The 25,877-nt window shown below is 40.0% G+C and overlaps 1 protein-coding gene across 1 annotated transcript in view; it reads left to right on the top strand.

Annotated features, from left to right (window-relative positions):
* The window catches only part of LOC109398423 (transmembrane protein fend), a 711,615-nt gene extending 690,456 nt beyond the window's left edge, over positions 1 to 21,159 (top strand). Inside the window, exon 4 of the transcript XR_009996118.1 lies at positions 20,832 to 21,159. The gene's annotated coding sequence lies outside the window, so the exon portion shown is untranslated. The remainder of the gene's footprint in view (positions 1 to 20,831) is intronic.
* The last annotated feature ends 4,718 nt before the right edge of the window (positions 21,160 to 25,877 follow it).

Genomic DNA, 25,877 nt, shown 5'->3' with positions numbered 1-25,877 from the left:
CAACGCCCACTTGAGTAACAGTTCTGTTATTCATGACAGTTGTCTGCTCCATCAGGTGCATTGGAGATCTTATTGAATAGCGCCAACCTTGGTTCATAAATTACTGTTGTAGGGTTCTAATTAATGGAATGACCTCTAGACATTGCTACGCCCTAATAAAAATGTATGATACACTGTTGATAGGATGAATAAATGCATCATTCACTGTATGATCAAGATTATAGCCCGAAAGGGTTGTTAAGCACGTTGTATCATATTTTTCTATTAGGGCGGGATTCTGGCTTTGCATTTTTGCTCTACCAATCTTTGGCAACCAACAGGGGCGCCAGGTCCATTTCCGAATTATCTGGATGATTTGGAGAGTTTAGTCTGGATCGTGTGGATAACCTTACAAATATCAGTCAAACCATAACAGATTCCGGGGAAAACCTTACAAATTCCGCAAAAAAAATGTCTGGATATTCCATAATTTTGTAAAATGAAACCTCAAAAATTTGGAAAATTCAGATAAATCCGGAAGGTTGGCAACCAATGCAACGATGCATCAATGCAAATAGTTGTATAGCTAGTAAACTGTGCGAAACAATTTCAATGAAACATTTCAAAGCGTAACGAAATAACAGACAACTCTGGGAATTTATACGTAGGGCACAGAGAACAGACATCCAGGCTAGAACAAATTTCATTCGGGAAGTTGTGTAAGGATTTGGATCTTTACTTGAGTAAGGTTGCAAACCAATACACGATGACAACACTAACGCCGCCAAACACCATATTGCCACAGTCAGTGGTGAATTGAAACATTTCAAGTGGTGAATTAAATTAGTATGGGAAATTAATCGATTGCAGCGCCACGCTATTGCCACTTGTGTTGCCGATTTCAAATGGTCGTTAAATTCCTTACACAGTTTCGGAACTGGACTTGGATGTCTGTTCTCTGTGCGTAGGGTGATTAGGGGCATAATGGACACGCGGGGCGAAATGGTTTTACCGAAACCGTTGACTTTTATGTAAAACTTTTAATGCATAAGTGTAAAAGAACAAGTCATTGTTCTATTTTTCAAAAATACCAATTATATTCCTTCAAAATAATCAAAATATCATTGAAATTGATGTATCCAGCTTTTTACGCTGTAGTGAGGGGTGATTCATTTTTGACGGATCTTGCCGACAGCCCTTGCAGCATCACAGTAGCCGAAAATTTCAGTTCATTGCTCCCGAATTGTCAAACATTTTCACCATGAACTTTTCCGGCTAGTAAATAACATTTATCGAAATTCTAAATTTATTTCGTTTTAGATTTTTGATCGTTGCCCGCCACCTTAAACTTCTTTGAGACTCCTGGTTCACTTTTACCGCCGAGGCTTCGCAAGACGACGAAAAACAATGGATTACGATTGAAGTATTTTATTACGACATTCCTATCGTCCATATGGCCCTAATTAGTGTATGGTGTCAGTGCGGGGGCCGTGATGATGCTGCCTGGTGCCTTGCTGCTGCCCGATCGTCCCAACCTTGCCGGAATTGCACGAGTTGTAATATGCGGACCCGGAACAGCTTCTCTTTGTCCTCATGATCTTGGTGTGGTTTCGCTTCACTGACCAGGGTTACACGCGGGATTCCCGGCTGTTCTGTTTGGCACGATATGTTCATCGGAGTCACTCTGCGAATCTGGAATACCTTCGCTTCCTATTTGACCAGGTTCCCTTCCGAAACATGGACTTTTCTTGAATTTCCGTCTGTAGCTACGGATTTACTCCTCTTTGTCACCGGGTTGTGGGTCGTGTAGGTGTCCATTTAGGATTACATCTGGAATTCTCACCGAAGATAGCTTCACGAATTTCCACTGATGATTGCTCCAGGAAGTCCCACTAAGGGAATCGGGAGGGAATTCCTGCACCAATCCCTGATTAGACTTCCTGGGGAAATCATCGGTTGGACTTTCTGAACCAATCCTCGGTGGGAATTTCTGGAGGAGCTCCCGCAGGGAATTACTGGATAAATCTCCGGTCGAATATCATGGGAAATCTCTGATGGGAATTCCATATGGAATCTCCATAGCGAACTTCTGAAGGAATCTAAAATTCCCACTGAACAAGTTTACTATTTCCTTTTTAGAAACCTCGCGGAATTCTAAAGCAGATCATTCCGAGAATCCTGTGGTATTTTTTCCCAATCCTTATGAACCAATAAAACCTCCAACAATTCAACATCTGGAGGTAATTCCAAGAAGTAACTCCTAATGCTCCCGATCCGAAGGAATCTCCATGAAGAGGAATAGAAACTTCCTGGAGTTTATTTATGGGGCTCTTCCACCATTTCCATCCAAGAATCCTACTAAGAATTTCCCCACCAAATCCGTTCCGGAAATCTTCAGGCAATTCTTTCAATACTGCAACTATTTTTAAAGGACGCCGCATTGTATTTGTTTTGCTGGTAACAATGGTAACATCAGGTGAAAATTTTTGACAAATCTGGAGCAATGAACTGAAATTTTCGGCAACTGTGATGCTGCAAGGGCTGTCGGCAAGATCCGTCAAAAATGAATCACCCCTCACTACAGCGTAAAAAGCTGGATGATTTTCATATGGTGGATTTCTTATAATTTCAAAGCAGCAGCATATAAGGTATTACGAGTGTTTGAGTTTGTCCACCATAAAAACAAGTGAATTGTTAGCTTATCTACATGTATACGCAGATTTAGCAATGGATGAAGTATTATATTTTTTGAAAAGAACTTACTCAAAATAGCAATTTCAATGTTGTAGTCGATTCGGGGCGATATGAACACTAGCAATTATGAATGGATGTACGCGCGTTGCATACTGTTAGGCGTTTTAGAGAGTTTGGAAAAAATCAGTCCGACAATTTTAGCCTAAAATTTATTGAATTAACTTTGATGTTATGTGAACTCGTCTACGATGGAGTATTATATCTGTGTTATTGATCTCCGTAGGCAAATTACTTAACTAGTCGATATTATCAAAGATACAGCATAAAATATGCAGGGCCCAAGTAACAATTTCAATTTTATCAAAGTTTTTTAGCGATTCAAAAATCCTAAACATAAAACCATTGATGCCGACTTGAAAATGCTCTCGAGTTCTTGTATGCCTCAATAAGCCCACGTTCTGGCTAGTTGGCCCAGTCTTATTACAGAACTTCGTATGCAAACCGGCTTAGGATTTCGGGTTGTATCATAGTTTTATCAATCTTCTAAATAAAACCATCTTCTGGCTTGTCAAATAATTGTTTTGATTATTTTTCACTCTCAATGTTCGATCGTCAGAATAAATAATGCTTGGTTATTTATCCAGCCATCAATTGGAAAGATGCAGATATGAAATTCAAATTTGTTTTCCTATTTAATACGTGTCAGGAGACATGCCACGGAAAATTTGTGGTGAATGTGACTGTGATGATGATAAAAACTAAGTGCGCCACACAAACTATGCTTAGTTTGGAATTGGAATGTTTATAGCAGAAGTTATATGATAGTTTTATGGAACGCCAAAGGTTCAAAGTAAAAAACTACTACATAAAACTAATTTAGAACAACTAGCTTTTTGACATGCTCGTATAAAACCAGGATAAAACATGAATAAACCTTCAAGGCATGCTGATTGTTACTTGGGGGGTGTCCATTATGCCCCTAATCCCCCTATGATGTACCGTCTACCCCCGTTGGTTTGACCTCATCTAATCTGAACACTTTTTAATTTGACCCCCTCTAATCTGCACATCGTTCAAACTAAAAACGGTTCAAACGTCAGTCTGCTCATGGAACGGGGTGAAACGGAACGCAGAATCAAAACAAAACAACAAAAAGAGTTACCATCAGTGTGTTTTTCGATATCGACAGGGTTACTAGAAGTTCAAATTAAAAAATGAATTCCGTTGGTTTGCATGAGGTATTATTCAAACCAACGGGGGTAGACGGTAGTCGGAAAAACGTATTTTCTCGTCCGCAACAGCTTCGATTTCGCGAACAAAATAACAGGAGTAGGGGAATTAGGGGCATAATGGACACCCTAAGCAAATGAGTACGCTAGGCCTGCATAACAGAGTAAAACTTAACATATTATCAGTTGTCTTACAACTTTCACTTGTTTCCTACGTCTTTCAATCATTTACAGCAGGTAGAATGTATTTATTGCGAAGAAATAATGAATTGTAAACCGTGTGTTTTTTTGGGCTGGCAGGAAATGTACGGGGCATAATGGACACCCCTGCATATTTTATGCTAATTCTTGGGCAACATTGGCCAGTTAAGTAATTTGCCTACGGAAATCAATACCACAGATATAATACTCCATTTTAGACGAGTTTACATAACATCAAAGTTAATTAAATAAACTTTAGGCTAAAATATTCGGATAGATTTTTTCCAAACTGTCTTAAACGCCTAACAGTATGCAATGCGCGTACATCCATTCGTAATTGCCAGTGCTCATTTCGCCCCGAATTGACTACAACATTAAAATTGCTATTTTTAGTAAATTATGATCAAAATAAAAATACTTCATCCATTGCTAAATCTTCGTATACATGTAGATAATGTAGCAATTCACTTGTTTTTATGGTGGACACACTTCAACACTCGTAATACCTTATTTGATGTTGCTGCGAAATTATAAGATTTTCACCATATGAAAAACATATTTTAATTTCAATGATATTTTTGTTAATTTGGAGCAATATATATGGTACTTTTGAAAAATAGAACTATGACTTGTTCCTTTACACTTATCCATTAAAAGTTTTACATAAAAGTCCACGGTTTCTGCAAAAACAGGGGTGTCCATTTCGCCCCGGGTGTCCATTATGCCCCTAATCCCCCTACATACAGAAGAAGGAGAGGTACTGTTTTCCCTAGGCACAAATGTACCAGTGAACTAAGCTTTGCTGTGCCTAGAGGAACGATGGACCAAGCTAAAAAATCACACAAACATAGACAAAGAAAGTTTTATGGAAAGGGTGAAGGTAGTATTCGAGTCAACTTTCTTCGTATACCAAGGAACGGTATATGAACAGACGTACGGAGTTCCGATGGAATCGCCACTAACTTAACCAACGTGCTGATGGAGAAACTGGAACAGGAGTGCATGAAGAACCTGGAGACAAAACAAATACGAATGAAGGTTTACAAGAGTAGAGTAGATAATGGAGCGGACCTGGTGTAATGGTTAGAACACTTGACCATCACGCCGAGGACCTGGGATCGAATCCCACTCCCGACAAACTCGCAAATTGTGAGTTCTTCCTTCGGAAGGGAAGCAAAACGTGGGTCCCGAGATGAACTAGCCTAGGGCTAAAAATCTCGTTAAAACAGACAAAAAAGAGTAGATAATTGCATGTGTGTCGCGAGGAGCAAACACATACGTACACACGATCGTAGACACGTTCAACAACTACCACGATCATCTACAGTTTACAGTAGAACACGAAGTGGGAGGGAAAATGAATTTCTTGGGCATGATCCTAAGACGTGTATGCAACAAAATTAATACGTCGTGGCTTCCCAAACAACCCGACGCGACGGTAAGGGATCGTCCATAAATGACGTAGCATTTTAGGGGGGTGGATCCATTATTCATTTGAAGAGCAGGGCACAATTTGTGTTGTGATGCATGTTGTATTGTGTGCATTTGTAACGTTCTATTTTATTTTTCGTATCCAAGTACCCAAACATGTGGCCTGATACAGAAACTAAAAATGGGCATTTGTAGGGTTCTGCCGACAGTTATCCGAATGAACTACCTGCACCGGCTTCCGGCACATTTCACCGCGAGAGGCGCTTTAAATATATTTCCACCCTATCGGAAACTAATTGAAACTATTTAACATTCCATCAAAATCCAATAGGTGGCGACTCTGCAGCGTAAACAACTTTACAGTGATTGTCCCAAGCTAGGGAAGACTGTGCTTTTTAAATACTTGCTCCTGATTGTATTTTGAATACAAGTTTTGAACCTCATTTCAGCGCATTATTTTCAATTTGTATGGAATCTCCCATAAAAATAAAAAATCAAACAAAATATATGAGATATTTTTGTTAAAAAAGCGTATTAAAATGATTATATCTATCGTGCTGTACTGAAAATGATGCAGTACGGTAACGCTACTAGCAACACTTTGACAGCTCCTTTGTGAGCAGATCAGCACCGCATCGTCAGCACCGGAGTCGCGTCACGATCGGCAATAATAAATAAAGTGAAAATATTGAAAATATACGACAGTGATTTCGGAGAAAAAACGATTTTTCCAACTAAATATTGGTCATTGACGCCGGAGTGTCCATCGACGTTGCTCCATGTTCTAACTTTGTATCAGTCCCAAGGCCGCGAAACGTGATTTTGAAACCGCACGTAGTGTTGGATTCATCAGTGGAAGTTCTGCTAGGCGGACACGAGAAGGCATCGGCCGACGGCGAAGGTGCATTTTACCAGAAAAACAGGGTTGTTACAACAGCGCGGATTTCGCGATTTTCGCGGATTTGGCGCGGATTTGCCCCAGGAATTCGGCCTTCGCGCGGATTTGGCGCGGAATTGGTTTTGCAAATTTTGTACATGATTTTACTCTGATTTACATCATGGTGGGGCTGGCTCACCGACACTTCCGGTCCGCTTTAGTGCTTTATGCATCATTGTGGCCAGGTGTTGCTCTAGTTTTTCCAACTGTATTGTAAAGCATGAGCGGTGATCCTTGGCATTCTTGTGTAAATTGGGGTACTCGAAATGTTGATCGATCACCGATTATTGCTGGCAGATGTAGTGGAAAGTTTGTCTTAATACGTATCAATCGTCTCTGACAAACGAGAAAAACTGACCTCACTGATTACCTGTCTCTGAGCCAAATTTGGTATAGAGTCTTCAGTCTCCGATTAATCGCTTCATGTTTGATGGAGGCTTTTAATCCAATGGGTTACATAGCCGCTATCAGAATGAAGAGAGTAATGTTCCGCGTAATATATCACAAATCAAAAGAGGTACGGTACATTACGTGGAGCGGATATACTGAATTGGGTATTAGACCAAGTCCCTGCTGGGTGGCGCTAAATAGGTGAGCCATAGGCAATAGAATCGTCAATGTCGTAGGGCATAGTATGTGACTATTGTCGAAACAACACTATTTTTGGTCATTGTCCAACCAAAATCATAAGCGGCGTCCACTTACACTAAGCGCATAACTATGTTAGGGTCAAGATTAGGATGAAATCATTGGTAAAATATAATAACACTTTTTAGTTTGTGTAGTTAGTTGAACTAGAGTTAACTTTTTATTGAGACATTTTCTGTAGGTTTATTCTGGATCACAATACATTAGCTGTCCTTTAACTGAATTATTTTATAATAGTAGACAACATTATTTCTTCTTGATAAAAGATGTATTAACAAAAGCATTTCAATGTGGACATAGAATAGCCAAACTATACATCTGATCAGATATTTTTTTTTCGGTATTAAATTTGGGGTGAAAAGTTAAACATTTACGGAAAATAGATTTTCAATGTCAGACAAACATCACTTGAACACAGCTACCAATGAACCAAACCTTTTCTACTGTCTTCTCATTTTGCCGCTTCCTATCCTCTGACACTAGTTAGGACTGTCTGTGGAAGATCCGGGTTTCTAATTCTGTGTAGGACTTGCTAAAACGGGATGCCTGATATGTACTGCGGACAAATGGGCTGGAAGTACTGAGCAATCACAATTACTGTTGTACTAATCATATTAAATGCATGCTTTTCTACTTACATCCCGAACGTCGCCAACCGGCAAAGAGGACATGACGAAAAAAAAAACGCGAGATGGCCCTAACAAAAACTAGAAAGGCGATGAAAATGGTCAACGATGCAACGATATGGAAACAAAATAGATGAGAAATTATCGATCCAATCAAAATCTATGAACATATCGCTAATGTTCTTTATCATTTTATTCTTTTTCTCGTTTCAGCAACAAAATCGAAACCTCTCTACTATCTCTTCATTTCTGCCTCTTCCCATCCTATTCCCACATCTTCTTATATCCTCTACCCCATCTATTTAATGTATCTGACACTTGTTGGGACTGGTAACGCCAGCGCCTGCCTGTTGAAGATCCCGGTGTGCTAATTCGGTGTAGGACATGTTAACGGGGGAGGCTTAGTAGGTCCACATCTGCCTACAAGCAGATGGACTGACAGTTGTCGGCCTGGGTGTGGACTGAGCAATTACAATTACAATTACAATTTACTCTGATTTGCATCATAATTTTTGTGTGAGATTGTTTCTTTTGATCTACCAATCAGCGCTTGACGAATCCCTTCGACGAACTTTGTTCTGTAAATCTTGTATATGAAAAAACTGAGACTTAAGCCATTTTAGTGCTTGAAATAACGTTTATTCCCGTTGATATGAATCCTAGAGCATTTGGATCTTGGGCAATATGTTTCAGTAATAGTTCAATATGAAATTGGTCTAGGAAGCTCTGAACTAAACCAGATTAGTTACTTTACATTTATGTATTTTATTGTCGTTACAATAAGCTCCATTTTGCATAATTAATTTTTACAACATAGGTATTTAAGTGAAACATGCTAGCACTCTTTCACCTTTATAAATGATCATCCGACATAACATATTATCTATTGGATTTAGAGGAATGAACTAAATTTCGAGCTCTACTCCGAATACTTCTTAAAAATTGTATAACAAAATCCAAGCAATCATCAAGGGCCTTCTTCAGGTGTATCCCCGGAATTCCTCCAAGAATCTTTTCTGATATTGTTTTCAAGATCTTTTTGAACGAATTTTTTTCTTTTTTTTCGGTTAATGCTTTCATCTATAAAATTCTCGAGTGATTTGTTTCGTAATGTCTGATTTTTTTCTGTAAAAAATTCCTGTACAAATATCGAAATGAAAAGAAAATTCCCGAAAGAGTTTCTGACAAAACTATAATAATGTTTGATTTCAAAGTCATGCACGCTGGCTGTATTGTATAACAAGCGCGCATGACATTGGAACAGAGGGGACAAATCCGTTACGCGCATGGATTGATTGATCTTTTGATCTTTTGAATACAAGTTTTTCAAAAAATAAAAAATTAAAGATTCTAGGAATGTTATTACAAATATTTCTCAGGAATCCATGGCTGGAGTAATCCATTCATCAGAAGCCACTAGAAGAGCTCCCGTAACAATAGATTTATTGTTGGAATTTTCAGAGTGGTACACCGCATAGTTAGAAACTGTCGAGGCACCATGATGGAAATTTATAACAAAGCATATAAATCCTATGAGAATTAATGGTGAAAACTTTGGAGAAAAACCCTGAGGAATCTTTGTAGGAATTCATGGATGAATAACTGGACTAGTACCAGGAGAAATTCTAAAAAAACCCTGAAGGAATTTTAAACTAGCAAGAAAATGCAGCATTGTCTTTCTGGAATTTTCCAAGAGTGTACTCCAATGATAGCTGTAGGGATTTTTTAGTATTTCAACTGCTGAGGAAAGTATTTTTTGTTTGTACAGGCATCTCCCCATGTGTGCCTCTTGGAATTTCTTCAATATTTCCTCAAGACGCTGTCCATAAACTACGTAGACTCATTTTTGACCATTTCAGAATCACCCTCAATTTTCGAAATTAGTATAACTTTGACCAGGCTCACAATGTCCTACTCAAATTCATGCTCTTTATTTTGAGAATGACTAAAATATTAACGTGAACTGAAACGGCGATAATATAGCTGCCTTTAGAGAATTCCTCGCAACATTTTGTATCAGGTACTTTATATAAAAACTTTAGAAATTCTTTCCGTTTCATTCAGGGTTTTTCAAGGATTTTCAAGGTATAGCTCCATGATTATTTTTTTTTTTCAATTTTTCCAATATTCTCTTTGCTAGAAATTTATTCACAAATCTTCATCTAGAACATTTTAGATAAACTGCGTTAATTTACGAATCAACAATTCAGCTCCCGGCACTCAATTAGTCCATCCCAGTTGAAAGTGCCTTTTCTTTATACACTGTTGTAGATTGTTCAAATTTTATGTTTAATATATACGTAATGTAGAAAAATGAAACTTTACTTCAACGCTTTCGCGGATTTGGCGCGAATTTAATTTCACAATCGCGCGGATTTGGCGCGGATTCAAATTTTGCTCGCGCGGATTTGGCGCGGATTTTTTTCCACGCTTCTCGTAACAACCCTGGAAAAAATAAACTGTGTGCGCCGCTTACTGGCTGGATATCATGAAGACCCTATCCACGAATCTCCGTTCAGCAAAAACGACGCCCACACTTGCTGGATGACCACTATCTGCTGTGGCGATTGGAAGTAGCACTCTGGTTCGGAATGGTCGCAGAGGATCAATTAGTTCAATTTGGTCCTCGTTTCAAGGAGCGCTGATAGCTGTAGAGTTGCAGGGACAGAAAAAAAAAAAATAATAATAGAAATTGAAGGTAGGTTATTACGCCAAAACTTAGGTTAATAAACCAAATATTTAAAAATAAATCGCTTCATATTTCAGATGCAGAAAAGAGTGGCATTCGGATTTCCATGGGGGGCACAGCTGCCATCTCCCGCGATCGGCACGGTGCACGCGAAAGTTGGACGTGATTGTCCGGAAATGCGTCCAATGAGACGGAACCGATGCCAAACGTGCATCGCAGCGACAAACATCCGTGTGATTGTCCGTCGCGATCGGTTCCTCTGTCACCACCAGCCAACCAGATCCAACATCCACAAATTTCCGAATCGAAGTAAGTTGCCGGAAATGCAGAAAACCATCCTCGATCTGCTATAGGGAACGTTCAAAAATTACGTCCAACATTTGGGGGAGAAGGGGGTCTAGAAAAGTGTGACAGTACGTGTATTGGGTATAGGGAAATTGCGTGACAGAGGGGGGAGGGGGGGTCTAGAAATCCCGAAAAACGATGGACGTAATTTTTGAATCTTCCCATAGCAACCACGCATCAAACGTCAGCAACAGCAACGACCCACATGTCGGAACGGTTCGGCAAAACGGTCCAGTGAAGCGCCGATTGAAGTGCACAATGTAATACATTGCCTGTTTTAGTAGCTGATGACATGGTTTATTATGGCTGAGCTCGCTCCTGGGTGAATTGCTGCTGGCCTCCATAGACGAAGTCTTCCAGAACATCAGCTTCACGGCCTGCCAAAGTATGCACCGGAAGTTATCTTCGCCTGTCGTTATTCAGGTATCCATGCGATGTGACCAGCGTAGCACGGTAGCACTTTCTGCCATCTTTCATCAAATTACATAATGTTACCTACTCAATAAACTTAGCAAGACAATGTACACGCATAAATGTTTTTTTTTTAATAATCCTCTCCTCTTCTTGGCGTAACGTCCTCACTGGGACAAAGCCTGCTTCTCAGCTTAGTGTTCAATGAGCACTTCCACAGTTTTTAACTGAGAGCTTCCTCTGCCAATGACCATTTTTGCATGTGTATATCGTGTGGCAGGCACGAAGATACTCTATGCCCAAGGAAGTCAAGGAAATTTCCTTTACGAAAAGATCCTGGACCGACCGGGAATCGAACCCGTCACCCTCAGCATGGTCATGCTGAATACCCGTGCGTTTACCGCCTCGGCTATATGGGCCCTATTTTTTTTATAATAATTATTTTTTTTAATAATATAATATATGAATTATTCTTGTTTGAAAAAAAAACTCAAAAATCTTGGAAGCAATAAAGTAGAAACGACTGTTAGGTGTACTTACTGGATTAGGATATCTCTAATGAGCATTGATTTAGATTTTAAAGAAGGTGTTCGGTGCTCCCACCAAGCAACTTCAGAGGACTTCGTGAAGCTTCTATACGGCAAGGTGTGTTCAGTAGGAAGAATAACTAAAAAAAGAATTATTGATATATTTTAAAAGCAAATGTAGTGACGCCACCAAATAGCTTCAGAGGATTTGGTAAACTCAATAGGAAATACTACGAAGAGAATTGATATATTTTAAAAGTAGATGTATTGTGTGTCACCAAACAATTTCAGAGGACGTATGAGGTGGCATGATAACTCAGATTAAGGGCCCATATAGCCGAGGCGGTAAACGCACGGGTATTCAGCATGACCATGCTGAGGGTGACGGGTTCGATTCCCGGTCGGTCCAGGATCTTTTCGTAAAGGAAATTTCCTTGACTTCCTTGGGCATAGAGTATCTTCGTGCCTGCCACACGATATACACATGCAAAATGGTCATTGGCAGAGGAAGCTCTCAGTTAATAACTGTGGAAGTGCTTATAGAACACTAAGCTGAGAAGCAGGCTTTGTCCCAGTGAGGACGTTACGCCAAGAAGAGGAGGATAACTCAGATTGATCGGTCTGTTTTGCTAAAACTATTTCAAACTTTTACACAAAAAAGAATTCGCGTCACCTCGCAACCTGGAAGAACTTGGTGAAACAGTCTTGAATAATTTTGCTGAAAGTTTAAAACTATTTCAAGGTTTTATTATAAATAAGATGTTTAATAAAAGGTACAAGCGACGCGTCACCTTGCAACCTGGGAGAACTTGGTGAACCAGTCTTGATTAGTTTTGCTTGAACGTTTCAATCTATTTCAAACTTTTACATAAAGAATGTGTTTATTAAAAAGGTACAAGTAATGCGTTACCTTGCATCCTATGAGAACTTGGTGAACCCGTCTTCATTAGTTTTGCTAAAACGTTTTAAACTGCATATTTCAAACTTTTACACAAAAAATGTGTTTATTTGAAACAACTACAAGTAATGCGTTACCTCGCATCCTAGGAGAACTTGGTGAACCAAGCTTGATTAGTTTTGATTAAACGTTTCAAACTATTTCAAACTTTTACACAAAGAATGTGTTTATTAAGAAGATACAAGTAATGTGTCAACTCGCAACCTAGGAGACGTTTCAAACTATTTCCAACTTTTACACAAAGAATGTGTTTATTAAGAAGATACAAGTAATGCGTCACCTCGCATCCTAGGAGAACTTGGTGAACCAGTCTTGATTAAACGTTTTAAACTATTTCAAACTTTTACACAAAGAATGTGTTTATTAAAATGTACAAGTAATGCGTCATCTCGCAACCTAGGAGAACTTGGTGAACCAGTCTTGATTAGTTTTGATTAAACGTTTCAAACTATTTCAAACTTTTACACAAAAAATGTGTTTATTAAAAAGGTACAAGTAATGCGTCACCTCGAAACCTAGGAGAACTTGGTGAACCAGTCTTGTTTCATTTTGCCTAATCTAATTAAACTAAGTTTTACCACAAACAATGTGTTAAATTAATGAACCCGTCTTGATTAATTTTGCATCAAAAGCTACAAATAATTGGTCACCTCGCAACGTGGAAGAATTTTGGTAAAGATTGTAAACCTGCCCTTGGAATTTCGGATATTTTAAAGAACCCCCCAATAATCCCCCCCCCCATTGCTACTTTTTATTCCTTAAGTATCATTTTTCATTTATTTAGTTAACATCAAATTCATGATAATACTGAATCAACAATTTGCCGCCATAATACTCGATTTGCAGCTGCAGCTCTCCAACGTCGGTCACGCCCAACACTCGCCAGATCACGCTCCACCTGGTCCGCCCATCGTGCTCTCTGCGCTCCACACCTTCTTGTACCAACCGGATGGTTAGCAAACACCAACTTTGCAGGGTTGTTGTCCGGCATTCTTGCAACATGCCCTGCCCACCGTATCCTTCCGGCTTTGGCTACCTTCTGGATGCTGGGTTCGCCATAAAGTGCAGCGAGCTCGTGGTTCATCCTTCTCCGCCACACACCGTTCTCCTGCACGCTGCCGAAGATCGTCCTTAGCACCCGTCGCTCGAAAACTCCGAGTGCTTGCAGGTCTTCCTCGAGCATCGTCCACGTCTCGTGCCCGTAGAGAACCACCGGTCTTATTAACGTCTTGTACATGGTACATTTGGTGCGGGGGTGAATCTTTTTTGACCGCAGTTTCTTCTGGAGCCCATAATAGGCACGACTTCCACTGATGATGCGCCTTCGTATTTCACGGCTCACGTTATTGTCAGCCGTTAGCAAGGAACCGAGGTAGACGAATTCTTCTACCACCTCGAAAGTGTCCCCGTCTATCGTAACATTGCTGCCAAGGCTTGTCCTGTCTCGCTCAGTCCCACCTACCAGCATGTACTTTGTCTTAGCCGCATTCACCACCAGTCCGACCTTTGCTGCTTCACGTTTCAGGCGGGTGTACTGTTCTGCCACCGTTCCAAATGTCCTAGCAATAATATCCATGTCATCCGCAAAACATACAAATTGGCTGGATTTCGTGAAGATCGTACCCCGGCTGTTGAGCCCGGCTCGTCGCATAACACCTTCCAGGGCGATGTTGAATAGTAGGCAGGAAAGTCCATCACCTTGTCGTAGTCCCCGTCGAGATTCGAATGAACTGGATAGTTCACCCGAAATCCTTACGCTGTTCTGCACACCGTCCATCGTTGCTCTTATCAGTCTAGTCAGCTTCCCGGGAAAGCTGTTCTCGTCCATAATTTTCCATAGCTCTGTGCGGTCGATACTGTCGTATGCCGCTTTGAAGTCGATGAACAGGTGATGCGTTGGGACCTGGTATTCACGGCATTTCTGGAGGATTTGCCGTACGGTGAAGATCTGGTCCGTTGTCGACCGGCCGTCGATGAAACCGGCATGGTAACTTCCCACGAACTCATTTACTTTAGGTGAAAGACGACGGAAGATGATCTGGGATAGCACTTTGTAGGCGGCATTCAAAATGGTGATCGCTCGAAAGTTCTCACACATTAACTTGTCGCCTTTCTTGTGGATGGGACAGATTATCCCTTCCTTCCACTCCTCCGGTAGCTGTTCGGTTTCCCAGATCTTGACTACTAACTGGTGCAGACAGGTGGCCAACTTTTCCGGGCCCATCTTGATGAGTTCCGCTGCGATACCGTCCTTACCAGCCGCTTTGTTGTTTTTGAGCTGGTGGATGGCATCCTTAACTTCCCTCAGCGTGGGAGTTGGTTCGTTCCCGTCCTCTGCTGCACCAACATAGTCATTTCCTCCGCTGCCTTGGTCCTCCGTGCCTACATTCTCTTCGCCATTCAGGTGCTCGTCGAAGTGCTGCTTCCACCTTTCGATCACCTCACGTTTGTCCGTCAGGAGGCTCCCGTCCTTATCCCTGCAGATTTCGGCTTGCGGCACGTAGCCTTTGCGGGATGCGTTGAGCTTCTGGTAGAACTTGCGTGTTTCCTGTGAACGGCACAGCAGTTCCATTTCCTCGCACTCCGCTTCTTTCAGGCGGCGCTTTTTCTCCCGGAAGAGACGGGTCTGCTGCTTCCGCTTCTGTCTGTATCGCTCCACATTCTGACGGGTTCCATGCTGCAGCATTACCGCCCGCGCTGCATCCTTCTCCTCCAGAACCGCTCTGCACTCCTCGTCGAACCAATCGTTTCGTCGACTCCGTTCTACGTACCCGATAGTGCTCTCGGCTGCGTTGTTGATGGCTGCTTTCACTGTACTCCAGCAGTCCTCTAGAGGGGCCACATCGAGCACACCCTCGTCCGGCAACGCTGCCTCGAGATTCTGCGCGTATGCGGTGACGTCATCCGGTTGCTTCAGTCGCTCTAGATCGTACCGGGGCGGCCGCCGGTAATGTACGTTGTTAATAACGGAAAGTTTTGGGCGCAGTTTAACCATCACCAGGTAGTGATCGGAGTCGATATTAGTGCCACGATAGGTCCTGACGTCGATAATGTCGGAGAAGTGCCGTCCATCAATCAGAACGTGGTCGATTTGCGATTCCGTTTGTTGTGGTGATCTCCAGGTGTAACGATACGGGAGGCTGTGCTGGAAGAAGGTGCTACGAATGGCCATGTTCTTGGAGGCGGCGAAATCGATGAGGCGTAGGCCATTTTCGTTCGTCAGCTGGTGGGCGCTGAACTTTCCAATCGTCGGTCTGAATTCCTCCTCCTGGCCTACCTGAGCGTTTAGATCCCCTATGATGATCTTGACGTCGTGGTTTAGGCAGCGGTCGTACTCGCGTTCGAGCTGCGCGTAAAATGCGTCTTTGTCATCATCAGTGCTTCCGGAGTCAGGGCTGTGCACGTTTATTATGCTAATGTTGAAGAATCGGCCCTTGATTCTCAACCTGCACATTCTTTCGTCGATCGGCCACCAACCGATCACGCGCCTCTGCATGTCGCCCATCACTATAAAAGCTGTTCCCAGCTCACGTGTGTTGCCGCAACTCTGGTAGATGGTATGATTACCTCTAAACGTTCGCACCATAGATCCTGTCCAACACACCTCCTGCAGCGCTACGATTCCGAACCCGCGGTCCTTCAGTATATCGGCGAGTATGCGGGTGCTCCCGATGAAGTTGAGAGATCTGCAGTTCCACGTACCGAGCTTCCAATCGCAAGTCCCTTTTCGTCGCTTTGGTCGTCGCCATTGGTATCGGTTCGCATTCTTCTCTTGTTGATTTTCCGGTGCTAGTCTTTTTTACGGCTGGCTCGCAGGGCCTGACACCAACCCACTAACCCAGGGAGCTGGGCTTACCTTCCCGGAAGCTACGGGTTCTGCATTGGCATTTCCTCCAACTACAGTGCTAAATAGCTAAACTCGAGCGCCAGTCTTCGCCGGGGGTGGTGTTTTTAATGGGCGCCCAGGAGATAATATTTTACCTGAGCTTCCACCCCCTATTCCTTAAGTAATTACAAGTAAATACAAGTGATTGTTAAAATATAAATTAAAATGGACTTGTCTAGTGCTGACCAGGATGATGATGTAAGCAATGGTGTTGTACGTCGTGGGGGTAGTTTGGTAGCCAGAGCTATACATGTTGAACAGTTATGATTGCCACAAGAAACTGAAAAAAAGCATATGATTATTAAAATGACTGCTAATCTTGTATATTAAGGTGAACAACTTGTATCTTTGATATGCCTGTTAAAAGCATACGCAATACATTATACAATTAGCCTAAACAGCATAAACATTATAATTTAACCGGAAAGAACTACTTGGACACTTCCAAGGATTTATTTCACGGACTCCTGCGGAAATTCCCGGGGAGCTCCTACAGAAATTCCCGGGGAACTCCTAGAAAAATTTTCTTAGAATTGCTGGATGAATTCCCAGATTACTCCTGGAAAAAATACCGAAGCGTTCGTGGAACAATTCTAAAGGAACTCCTGGAAAAATGTCGAGGAACTCTTGGTCGAAATCCCATGGAGGTTTTGCTGGTACCGTAAACCGGGGTCAAATTGATCTCCGGGTCGAAATTGATCAGACGATTTTCAGTTAGATAAAGTATATTTTTAATAGTTTCCTTACAAATATCTCTTAGTATCAGATTTAAACAGTACGATACCTGATATGACATTTTTTTAAAACATGCTTTATCTAACGAAAAAACGTGTGATCAATTTCGACCCGGAGATCAATTTGACCCCGATCTACGGCAACACAATCTATACGAGAAATCAATAATCATCGATACGTGAATTAGTCTTTGGCCGGTTTCCACCCGTCGAATCCGATAATGGCAGATTTGGGAAACTAACCCTCTCTCAATCTAAATTGACTTACCCCTGTGAAGAAGCGTTATAGGAATCCAGTCCGGATCCCTTGCCCAGCTGGTGTACTGCCGAACGGTATCGTATAATTCCGATGCGATCCGTTTCACTTCGGAGCAGTGTTGAAAAATTCATTTCGTCATATCTAAATTCAATCACCTACAGCTCATTTTAGAAGCTGAACCTAAGAATATGGTATATGAAAAACTTGTGCGGCTAAACCAATTCTGCAAGAAAGTCACGGAAAAACCGCTATTTTTTGAATATTTTAGGTAAATGTCACGGATTACCTTCAGAAAATGCAAATGATATTCACGGTGAATATCATTTAGGATTTTTCAAAGGTAGTCCGTGACATTTACCTTAAATATTCGAAAAATAGCGGTTTTTCCGTGACTTGCAGAACTGGTTTAGCCGCACAAGTTTTTCATATACAATATTCTCAGGTTCAGCTTCTAAAATGAGCTGTAAGTGATTAAATTTAGATATGACGAAATGAAATTTTCAGCACTGCTTCGGAGAGATGGCGGCCGACCGTGATCACGTTTCGAATCCCTTGACAAACATGAAGTGGTCGGAGATAGTTTTCTGCGACAATATGGAGGCCCTTGTCCAGGAGGCTTCTCGCTATGAAGTAGATCTTCATATTGGTGCTTCCTGGTACTTCCTGGTTCCGGTGGTGCTCCAGGTTTTTCATGCCCAACATCGGCAGCATTGGCGTATCTAGGATTTTTTCCTAGGGGGTGCCTAGGGGGTGCCAGTTTCAGTGGCTTCCAGGTTGTTTTGTTTATTTTTTGGAAAGGGAAATACAGATCCACCCTGAACTTCTTAGTACATACATATAATGATGTACTGCGTCGTGGGAAAATTTATCCCGAAAATTTAAATGCACTTTATTTTAAAGAACAATTTTTTTTTTGGGTTCCGGGTCATTTGGCCTAACGCCATTTGGCCGAATGCCTTTTGACCGAAAAAGGTATGATGATCTTAAGTGATCATGCCACTGTTTCCTATATCAGTATACCTCGAAAGAACAGCCTATGATTCAAAGAAGGAAAAGTGTCTCACAAAAATATTCCCAGTTTCAACGCCAACTAATTCCTCAATAGTAAAACTAGAAAGAATAGCCTATGATTAAAAGAAGGGAATATTTCTGATGGTTATATTGGCAGCTAGAATGTTATCCGAAGTTTGCCCACGCCTTTTGATAATAATTCGTCCAAACGGCAATCGGCAAAACGACTCTTTCGGCCAAATTACATTTAACACTTTCTCCGCGGTGTGAGGTTTGAAAACTTGATAACTTGATTGCTTATGGAACAATACATGGAATTTTCAGTTTGAACTTACCAATCACCGCGACAACCTCTTTGTTTTGTGGATTGAAAACAATCAGGTCCGTAAGAATACATTTTCAAATCAATTATTATAAGTGTACATCTCGGAAACTATAAAATATCCACACATTTGCGTGTAACTTGTGTTCCTCGTGATATCCTCTAAGTTTTATTGCAGAATAACAACCCTTATAAAAATAGTTTTCAAGATCAATTGTAAGAGTTATAAATACATACTTAAAATTGCAAAATCAGAATACATATTTGCATTTTTGGTGTGACCACTACATTTATGGCGACAGCGTTTTTGTTTCATCAGTTGAACACTACCATGCAGTGATGGAATTACTCTCCTCATGAAGCAATTCGCGAGTGTAAAACCAACACAAGGCTTACTCACGATTCCGAGAGTAAACAGTGTGTGAGTTTATTCGCACCCGCTTGCTTCGTGAGTAAGAAGCAAAACAAAAACAGAAACACTCATGAGCTTTTATTCGTGAAGAACTAGGTGAGGTACGGGAAGAGCATTTTGTTGTAATTATAATAGCAAATCCAGTGATTATCCAACATAAACTAATGCTTTATGCTTCATTGTTCCTGAAAAGCAGCACTGTCAGTCGTTAAAATGCGTTTTTCGTCAAAATGCAAAAAACTCATGAAGCTTCGCGAGTCACATGCGAGTGCTTGCCAGCTTCGTTCACTCACGAATAAAGAAGTGCGAGTATTCTCGGGCCCCTGTTGTTCACGAGTATGTTTGTTTTGGTTTGTGTCTGCTCAGCTGCAATCTTCATCATTTTCCATCCCTGCTACCATGTGGAAATGAACATACTTTTACAGAGAAAATGTGAGTATGATTCTTAGGCCAGTAGTACACAGGGTCAAATATTTGACAAGGAAAGAACTCAAGAAACAACATCAGTTTGACACTAATGAAAATTCGGTCGAGTCAAACAAGATGTTTGAGCATTGGTTTCTTTTTGGACAAATATTTGACCCTGTGTACTAGCAGCTTTAAAACTACAAAATTTGGACTCGATTATTCTGAGTTCCGTTCTGAAGCTTCACGACCATATTATCAAACCAGTTGAAACCTAGAATTTGGTGCGATCGAACTTCGATTTTTCTTTTCGGGATTCTGATGGTCACACCAAATTCCGATATCGACTGGATTTATAATATATGTGGTGAACGGAATGGTGTAAAGGGTGATACGGTCAAAATTTGGTCACACAATTTGTTTCACAACTTGAGACAGCGTACACCAAAACAGCTGATTTTGGACCAGTAATGGTACATTATATGTAGCTTATACCATAAAATTTTCATCAAAATCGGTTTAGTATTTGCGGAGATATTGTGAATCCTGAAAACTGCAATTTTAAAATTTTGTACAAAGAGGATTAAAAAATAAGAACACATTTTTACTCTTTTATTTATAGAGCCAGAAATACTGAATCGATTTCAATGAAAATTTTTCTGTATGTAAAGTATACATATCAAAATGTTGTGTAAAAATTACATTCAATTTGATCCAGCCGTTACAAAGTTATATTTGTTTAGGTGGTCAAATTTTGTCAAATTTTGTCAAGTCAAGTCAAATTTTGGTCACACATTTTTTTTCATAACTTCACACTGCGTACACCAAAACAGCTGATTTTTGGATCAGTAATGGTACATTATATGTAGTTTGTACCATAAAATTTTCATCAAAATCGGTCTAGTATTTGCGGAGATATTGTTGAACCCTGAGATCCGCAATTTTAAAATTTTGTGCACAAATAAGAACACATTTTTACTGTTTTATTTATAGAGCCAGAGATACTTAACCGATTTTAATGATTTTTTTTGTATGCGAAGTATGCATATCAAAATGTTGTGTAAAAAAATCATTCAATTTGATCCAGCCGTTACAAAGTTATATTTGCTTAAGTGGCACCCGATCAGTTTTTTTCATATTCAAACTGCTACAACTTTGAAAGTATTCATACAAAATGGCTCAAAATTTTACTAAGAACATATTTTTATAATAGTATTATACTGTAAAATTTTGATAAAAATCGGAGCAGTATTGGAAGTTCTATAATCAAAATTGTGCTTTACTGACCTTAAATTTCCGAAAATTTACTATGGAGCGCCTTCGTACAAAATTTTAAAAAGGTAGGTCGATGGTTTTATGTATATATCAACCAATACTTAATCGATTTTGATGAAAATTTTATGGTATAAGCTACATATAATGTAGCATTACTGGTCCAAATTAGCTGTTTTGGTGTACGCAGTCTAAAGTTTTGAAAAAAATGTGTGACCAAATTTTGACCGTATCCAAGGATGGGAACACTCACTTGCAGAGAGTTACACTCACTTGATGTTTTCTCAGCTCAGAAGCGTGCAATCAAGGAATGGTGTATGGACGACTTCTGTCTTGTGGTTTTGTCTAAAAGTTTGCCGAATAGAGTAGGGGTCACCCACTTATACCGAAGTCGTGAAGGAGCTGCGAAGGCAACTCTCCACAAGGTGAATGTAAATTACACTCACCTCGTGGAGAGTCGCTTTCACAGCTCTGTCACGACTTTGATATGCGTGTGCGACCCCTACTTTATTCGGCAGACTTTTAGACAAAACCACAAGGCAGAAGTCGTCCATACACCATTCCTTGATTGCACGCTTCTGAGCTGAGAAAACATCAAGTGAGTGTAACTCTCTGACTCTTTTATAAATCGCTTCTATGATTTGAATGATAATTCTTTAGACAATTTTTTCAGTAATTATGTAGGAAGTCCTTTCAGCAGATAATTTCGGAATATCTTCGGCGATTCCGATGTCACTTGCATTGAAAAATTTATTTGGGAATTTCATCAGCAATTCCTTTGGAAACTTCGATTATTACTTTGAGAACTTCTTCGGTAATTCCTTTGGAAATTAATTCTCCAAATTTCATAGAGATTTCCTTCGCGAATTTATTTGAAAAAAAAAAATCTTTGCCGGTTCTTTTCCAATTCTGTCACACCGATTCTACGGCAATTACTTTTGGAATTCTTCTAAATTTTCTTCAGAAATTTCTTTGATGATTTCGGAAAATTCTTTGAGAATTTCTTCGGATTTTTAAGTGAATATTTGTGGAAATTTTTATAGAATACATTTCGTCAATTTATTTTGAGATTGGTTTTGGTCATTTTTTTTAAAGGCCCTAATATTTTCTTCCAAATTTCCTCTGGTAATTCTTATATTAATTATTTTGGCAACTACTTTGAAAGTTTTAAGGTAATTTTGAAGGATTTTTTCCGGCAATTGCTTTGGAAATTTGCCAGGAATATTTCGTTAATTTCATAGGATTTTATTTGCAAGTCCAGTTTAGAATTTCTGAATGTCCAGCTCAGCAATTTTCGGAAGCAATATATATAAATACAATTAAATCATAGAGAATAGCAAAACTAATCACGAAACAATTGCCCGAGAAAATTGCGAAATAACTAAAAAATAAATTGCTGAAATAATTTCAAAAGAATAGCCATTGAAATTATAGAAAATAACTGCTGATTAAAACTACCACAGAAATTAAAAAAAAAACAATCATGCCAAAGGAACCCTCAAAGCAATGGCCATACTGTGGTCTACCAAATACGGAGTCGTGGGTTCAAATCTCACCAGAATGCAATATTTTCACAAATTCATCTCTCAATTTTTCAATTAGCAACATTCGGTGCCTTCTAATCAATTTGTTTTTCCCGTTCATTCCTATAGAATTTTTCACTAGAGAATTGTCTACTAATACCTCCAAGGATTTCTCTGGCAATTAAAAACTATTCTCGAAATTCGTTAAGGAATTCCTACAGAGATTGGAATTCTTTGAAGAATGCTAAGAGGAGTTCCAGAAGCAATACCATGATTAATTTCTTGAGTAATCCATGATTAAAAACTCTAGAGGAATTCTTGGATGAGTCTTTAGAAAAATCCCTGAAACAATCAAAAGCATTTCTGGAAGTATCCTAGGAAAACTTCCTAGAAGAATCCCAGCAAGAATGCCTGGAGAAATCCCTAGAGGGATTCCTGCAGGTATCACAGTAAGAATTTCTGGAGGTGACCTAGGAGGCATGTCTGAAACATTGGAAGCAGCTGAAATCGCTTATGGAATCCCAGGAGCAGTTCCTGGATGAAAGTCAAAAGAAGTTCTTGGAGAAATCCCCTGTGGATTTTTTAGAGTAAAAATCCTTAAAGAAATCTCTGAAGGGATATCTGGATGAATCCCAGGGAGATTTTCCGGAAGAATTTCCAGAAGAACTTCCCTAATAGAATTCCTGTGGGTACCAGAATGATATTTTTTGGAGGAGTTCTAAGAAAAATTGCTAGAAGAATCTCAGCTGGAGTTGAGGAATCCTAGACACAATTCCCGGAGGAAGGTCAATATAACCTCCTGGAGGAATTCCATGAGAAATTTATGGCAGAATCTATGAATAAAATCTCTGAAGGAATTCCTGGAAGAAGCATCGGAGGAATTGCTGGATCAATCTCTGCATAAATTTCTTGTATGTACAACCCCATCAGGAAGCAGAAACCTGAGGTAAGTTTATTGTAGAAATATCGGGAGGCATCTATAATGAAGGCCTAGAAAAATCACTGTATAAATAGATAGAGGTATTTCTGGAGAAAACCATGGAGAAGTTTGTTCATACCAACATCAAAAACACCAAAACGTGCAATAGGTATATAAGTAATTCCAGGTGTGATTGAGTTTTATTCATAAATTTTGGAATTATTGTGTAAAGCTTTAAATTTTAGGTGCCTATCAAGGAAAAATTCTAGGGGGTGCCAAATTTGTTCTAGGGGGTGCCAGGCACCCCTGGAACCCCCCCTAGCTACGCCAATGATCGGCAGTCTGATCCTTGGTACGATCGAGATTGTAGAAGCCAAATAACCGATTCGCTATCGGCCTAGCGTGTCCAAGTCAGATTGTGAGCGATCTCGTAACACCGTTAAACAAGCCAGCAGGCCAGCTCCAGCGAGAGATTGATGACACCGCTGAAAAACTCACCACCAAGAAAATTGTCTTCCACGACTGATCCTTAATCACGAACAGTACCAAGGAACCGGCTACCGAACATCTTCTTGATCTAGGTAAATGTACTTTCACAGCGTTTCACCAATGATTTTCCACCGGCGCTGGCGTGCGGCTGCGACGCTGCGTGCGGCAATCAACATCTGCAAGAGGAATGCAGCGACACTGCAGAGGTTTATTTTGAATGAAAAACCGGATTAACGCAATTTGGCGGATGGCCTACGATGGCTGCTAGATGACCGCTGCGGCGGATGAACTGAGATGGTCGATATTATGAGATAAAATTTCATTTATGTAATAAAATTAAACTTTTACCGTAGATTTTTGCTCCCACGTTGCCGATCCAAACTTATTTTGTTTTTTTTTTTTTTTGATTACTAGTCATTGACAGATGGGCAAACATGAATCCATGTATATTCGTGATGCCATGTATAGGCAAACGAAGATCAACCAACATGGAGGCAGAAGTTTTCGGCCAAATTAATATATGGCGATTTGAATATTTTTCCAAATATTTCAAAGTCTTGGCAAAAAATATTTGGTAACGCAGATTGCTATTATCATGACCTACAACCTGTACCAAATATTTTTTCCAAAAAAATGTTTAATAAGCCAAAAAACTCATTTTTATAAATTTCTCCATACATTTTAAAAGTAAAAAAACTCCTGCTCACTAGCGCCATTTGTTGTAATTTAAATTTAAATTTAAATGGGGCACGATGCCTTTGTAATGATTCTATCTGCCTGTCTGTGTATCTATATGTAATGCTTGCATGCAAGTTGGTAAAATTTACATACAAGTCTGCAGGTCAAGAGGAATATTGGCGTTATGTATAACAAAGGGTAGGGTAAAGGGAAGAGTAGAAGTTAGGGGGGAGGGAAATGGTAGAGAGCAGGATATACGGTAGAGTAGAGGTTTAGGGTAGAGGGTAGAGTAGAGGTTTAGGGTAGAATGTAGGATAGAGGGTAGGAATGAGTTGAGATGAGAGATGAGGGATGAGAGATAAGGGATAAGAGATGAGAAATAAGAGGTAAGAGTTCAGGATGAGATATGAGAGATTAGAGATGAGGAATGAGAGATGAAGTGAGATGAGATGAAAGATGATAGATAAGAAATGAGAGGCGGGACATGAGAGATAAGAGATGTGAGATGATTTGAAAGAAGATATGAGATGAGAGGTGAGAAGAGAAATGAGGGAGGGATGGGAGATTATTCGTTATATTTATTAGGTTTAGTTTTACTGAACAATTGATTGATTGATTGATTTGTCTTTATTTAAAAGACTTTCAGCCCTTGGCTGGTTTGTCTCTTTGATTCCTGAATAAAATCAAGCTAAGAACACGGAATACGTGACTGTGAACCAGAAGGCACTTAGCCAAACAAAACACTATTCCAGGATTGACTGGTGGACCAAAACCAATAAATGAAACTTCGTCATCCTGTAATCGGAAATTGTTATCCAATAGAGTAACAGGGCACATTTATATTTTGTGTTGTATTGTATCATATTTGTGTTATGTGTTAACTTGTGACGTTGTCTTAAATATTGCGCATTTGTTGTGTTCTGTTTTATGTTTCGCGGCTAGGTGTCAAGTTTAAAATAAAATAGAGCATTTGTAGAGTTCCATGTTATTCACGAAACATTGGCGTTCAAAAAAAAAATCCTAAATAATCCACCTAGCGGTGATGGCGCTTTTCTCGTGCCTTCGAAAACTCATTTTGACAAAACTCAAGTAGCATGTGGATGAATATCGCACTTTCATACGTTTAACGAAAATCATTTTATGTCACCAGAAATCATTTCTGGCTTTTGATGTATACTTTTAAAAAAGCCGCAATCTTTAATTTTCAGTCGCCATTTTGGATTTAAGTCCGCCATCATGGATATTTTGGTTGTTATTTTGGACTGCAGAGTCCAAACTTTTTCCCATACCAG

Source organism: Aedes albopictus, chromosome 1 (genome assembly GCF_035046485.1).
Source record: "Aedes albopictus strain Foshan chromosome 1, AalbF5, whole genome shotgun sequence".
Taxonomy (NCBI): Eukaryota; Metazoa; Arthropoda; class Insecta; order Diptera; family Culicidae; genus Aedes; species Aedes albopictus.
Note: the sequence above shows the minus strand (reverse complement) of the source record. Positions and strands in the feature narration are given on the sequence as shown.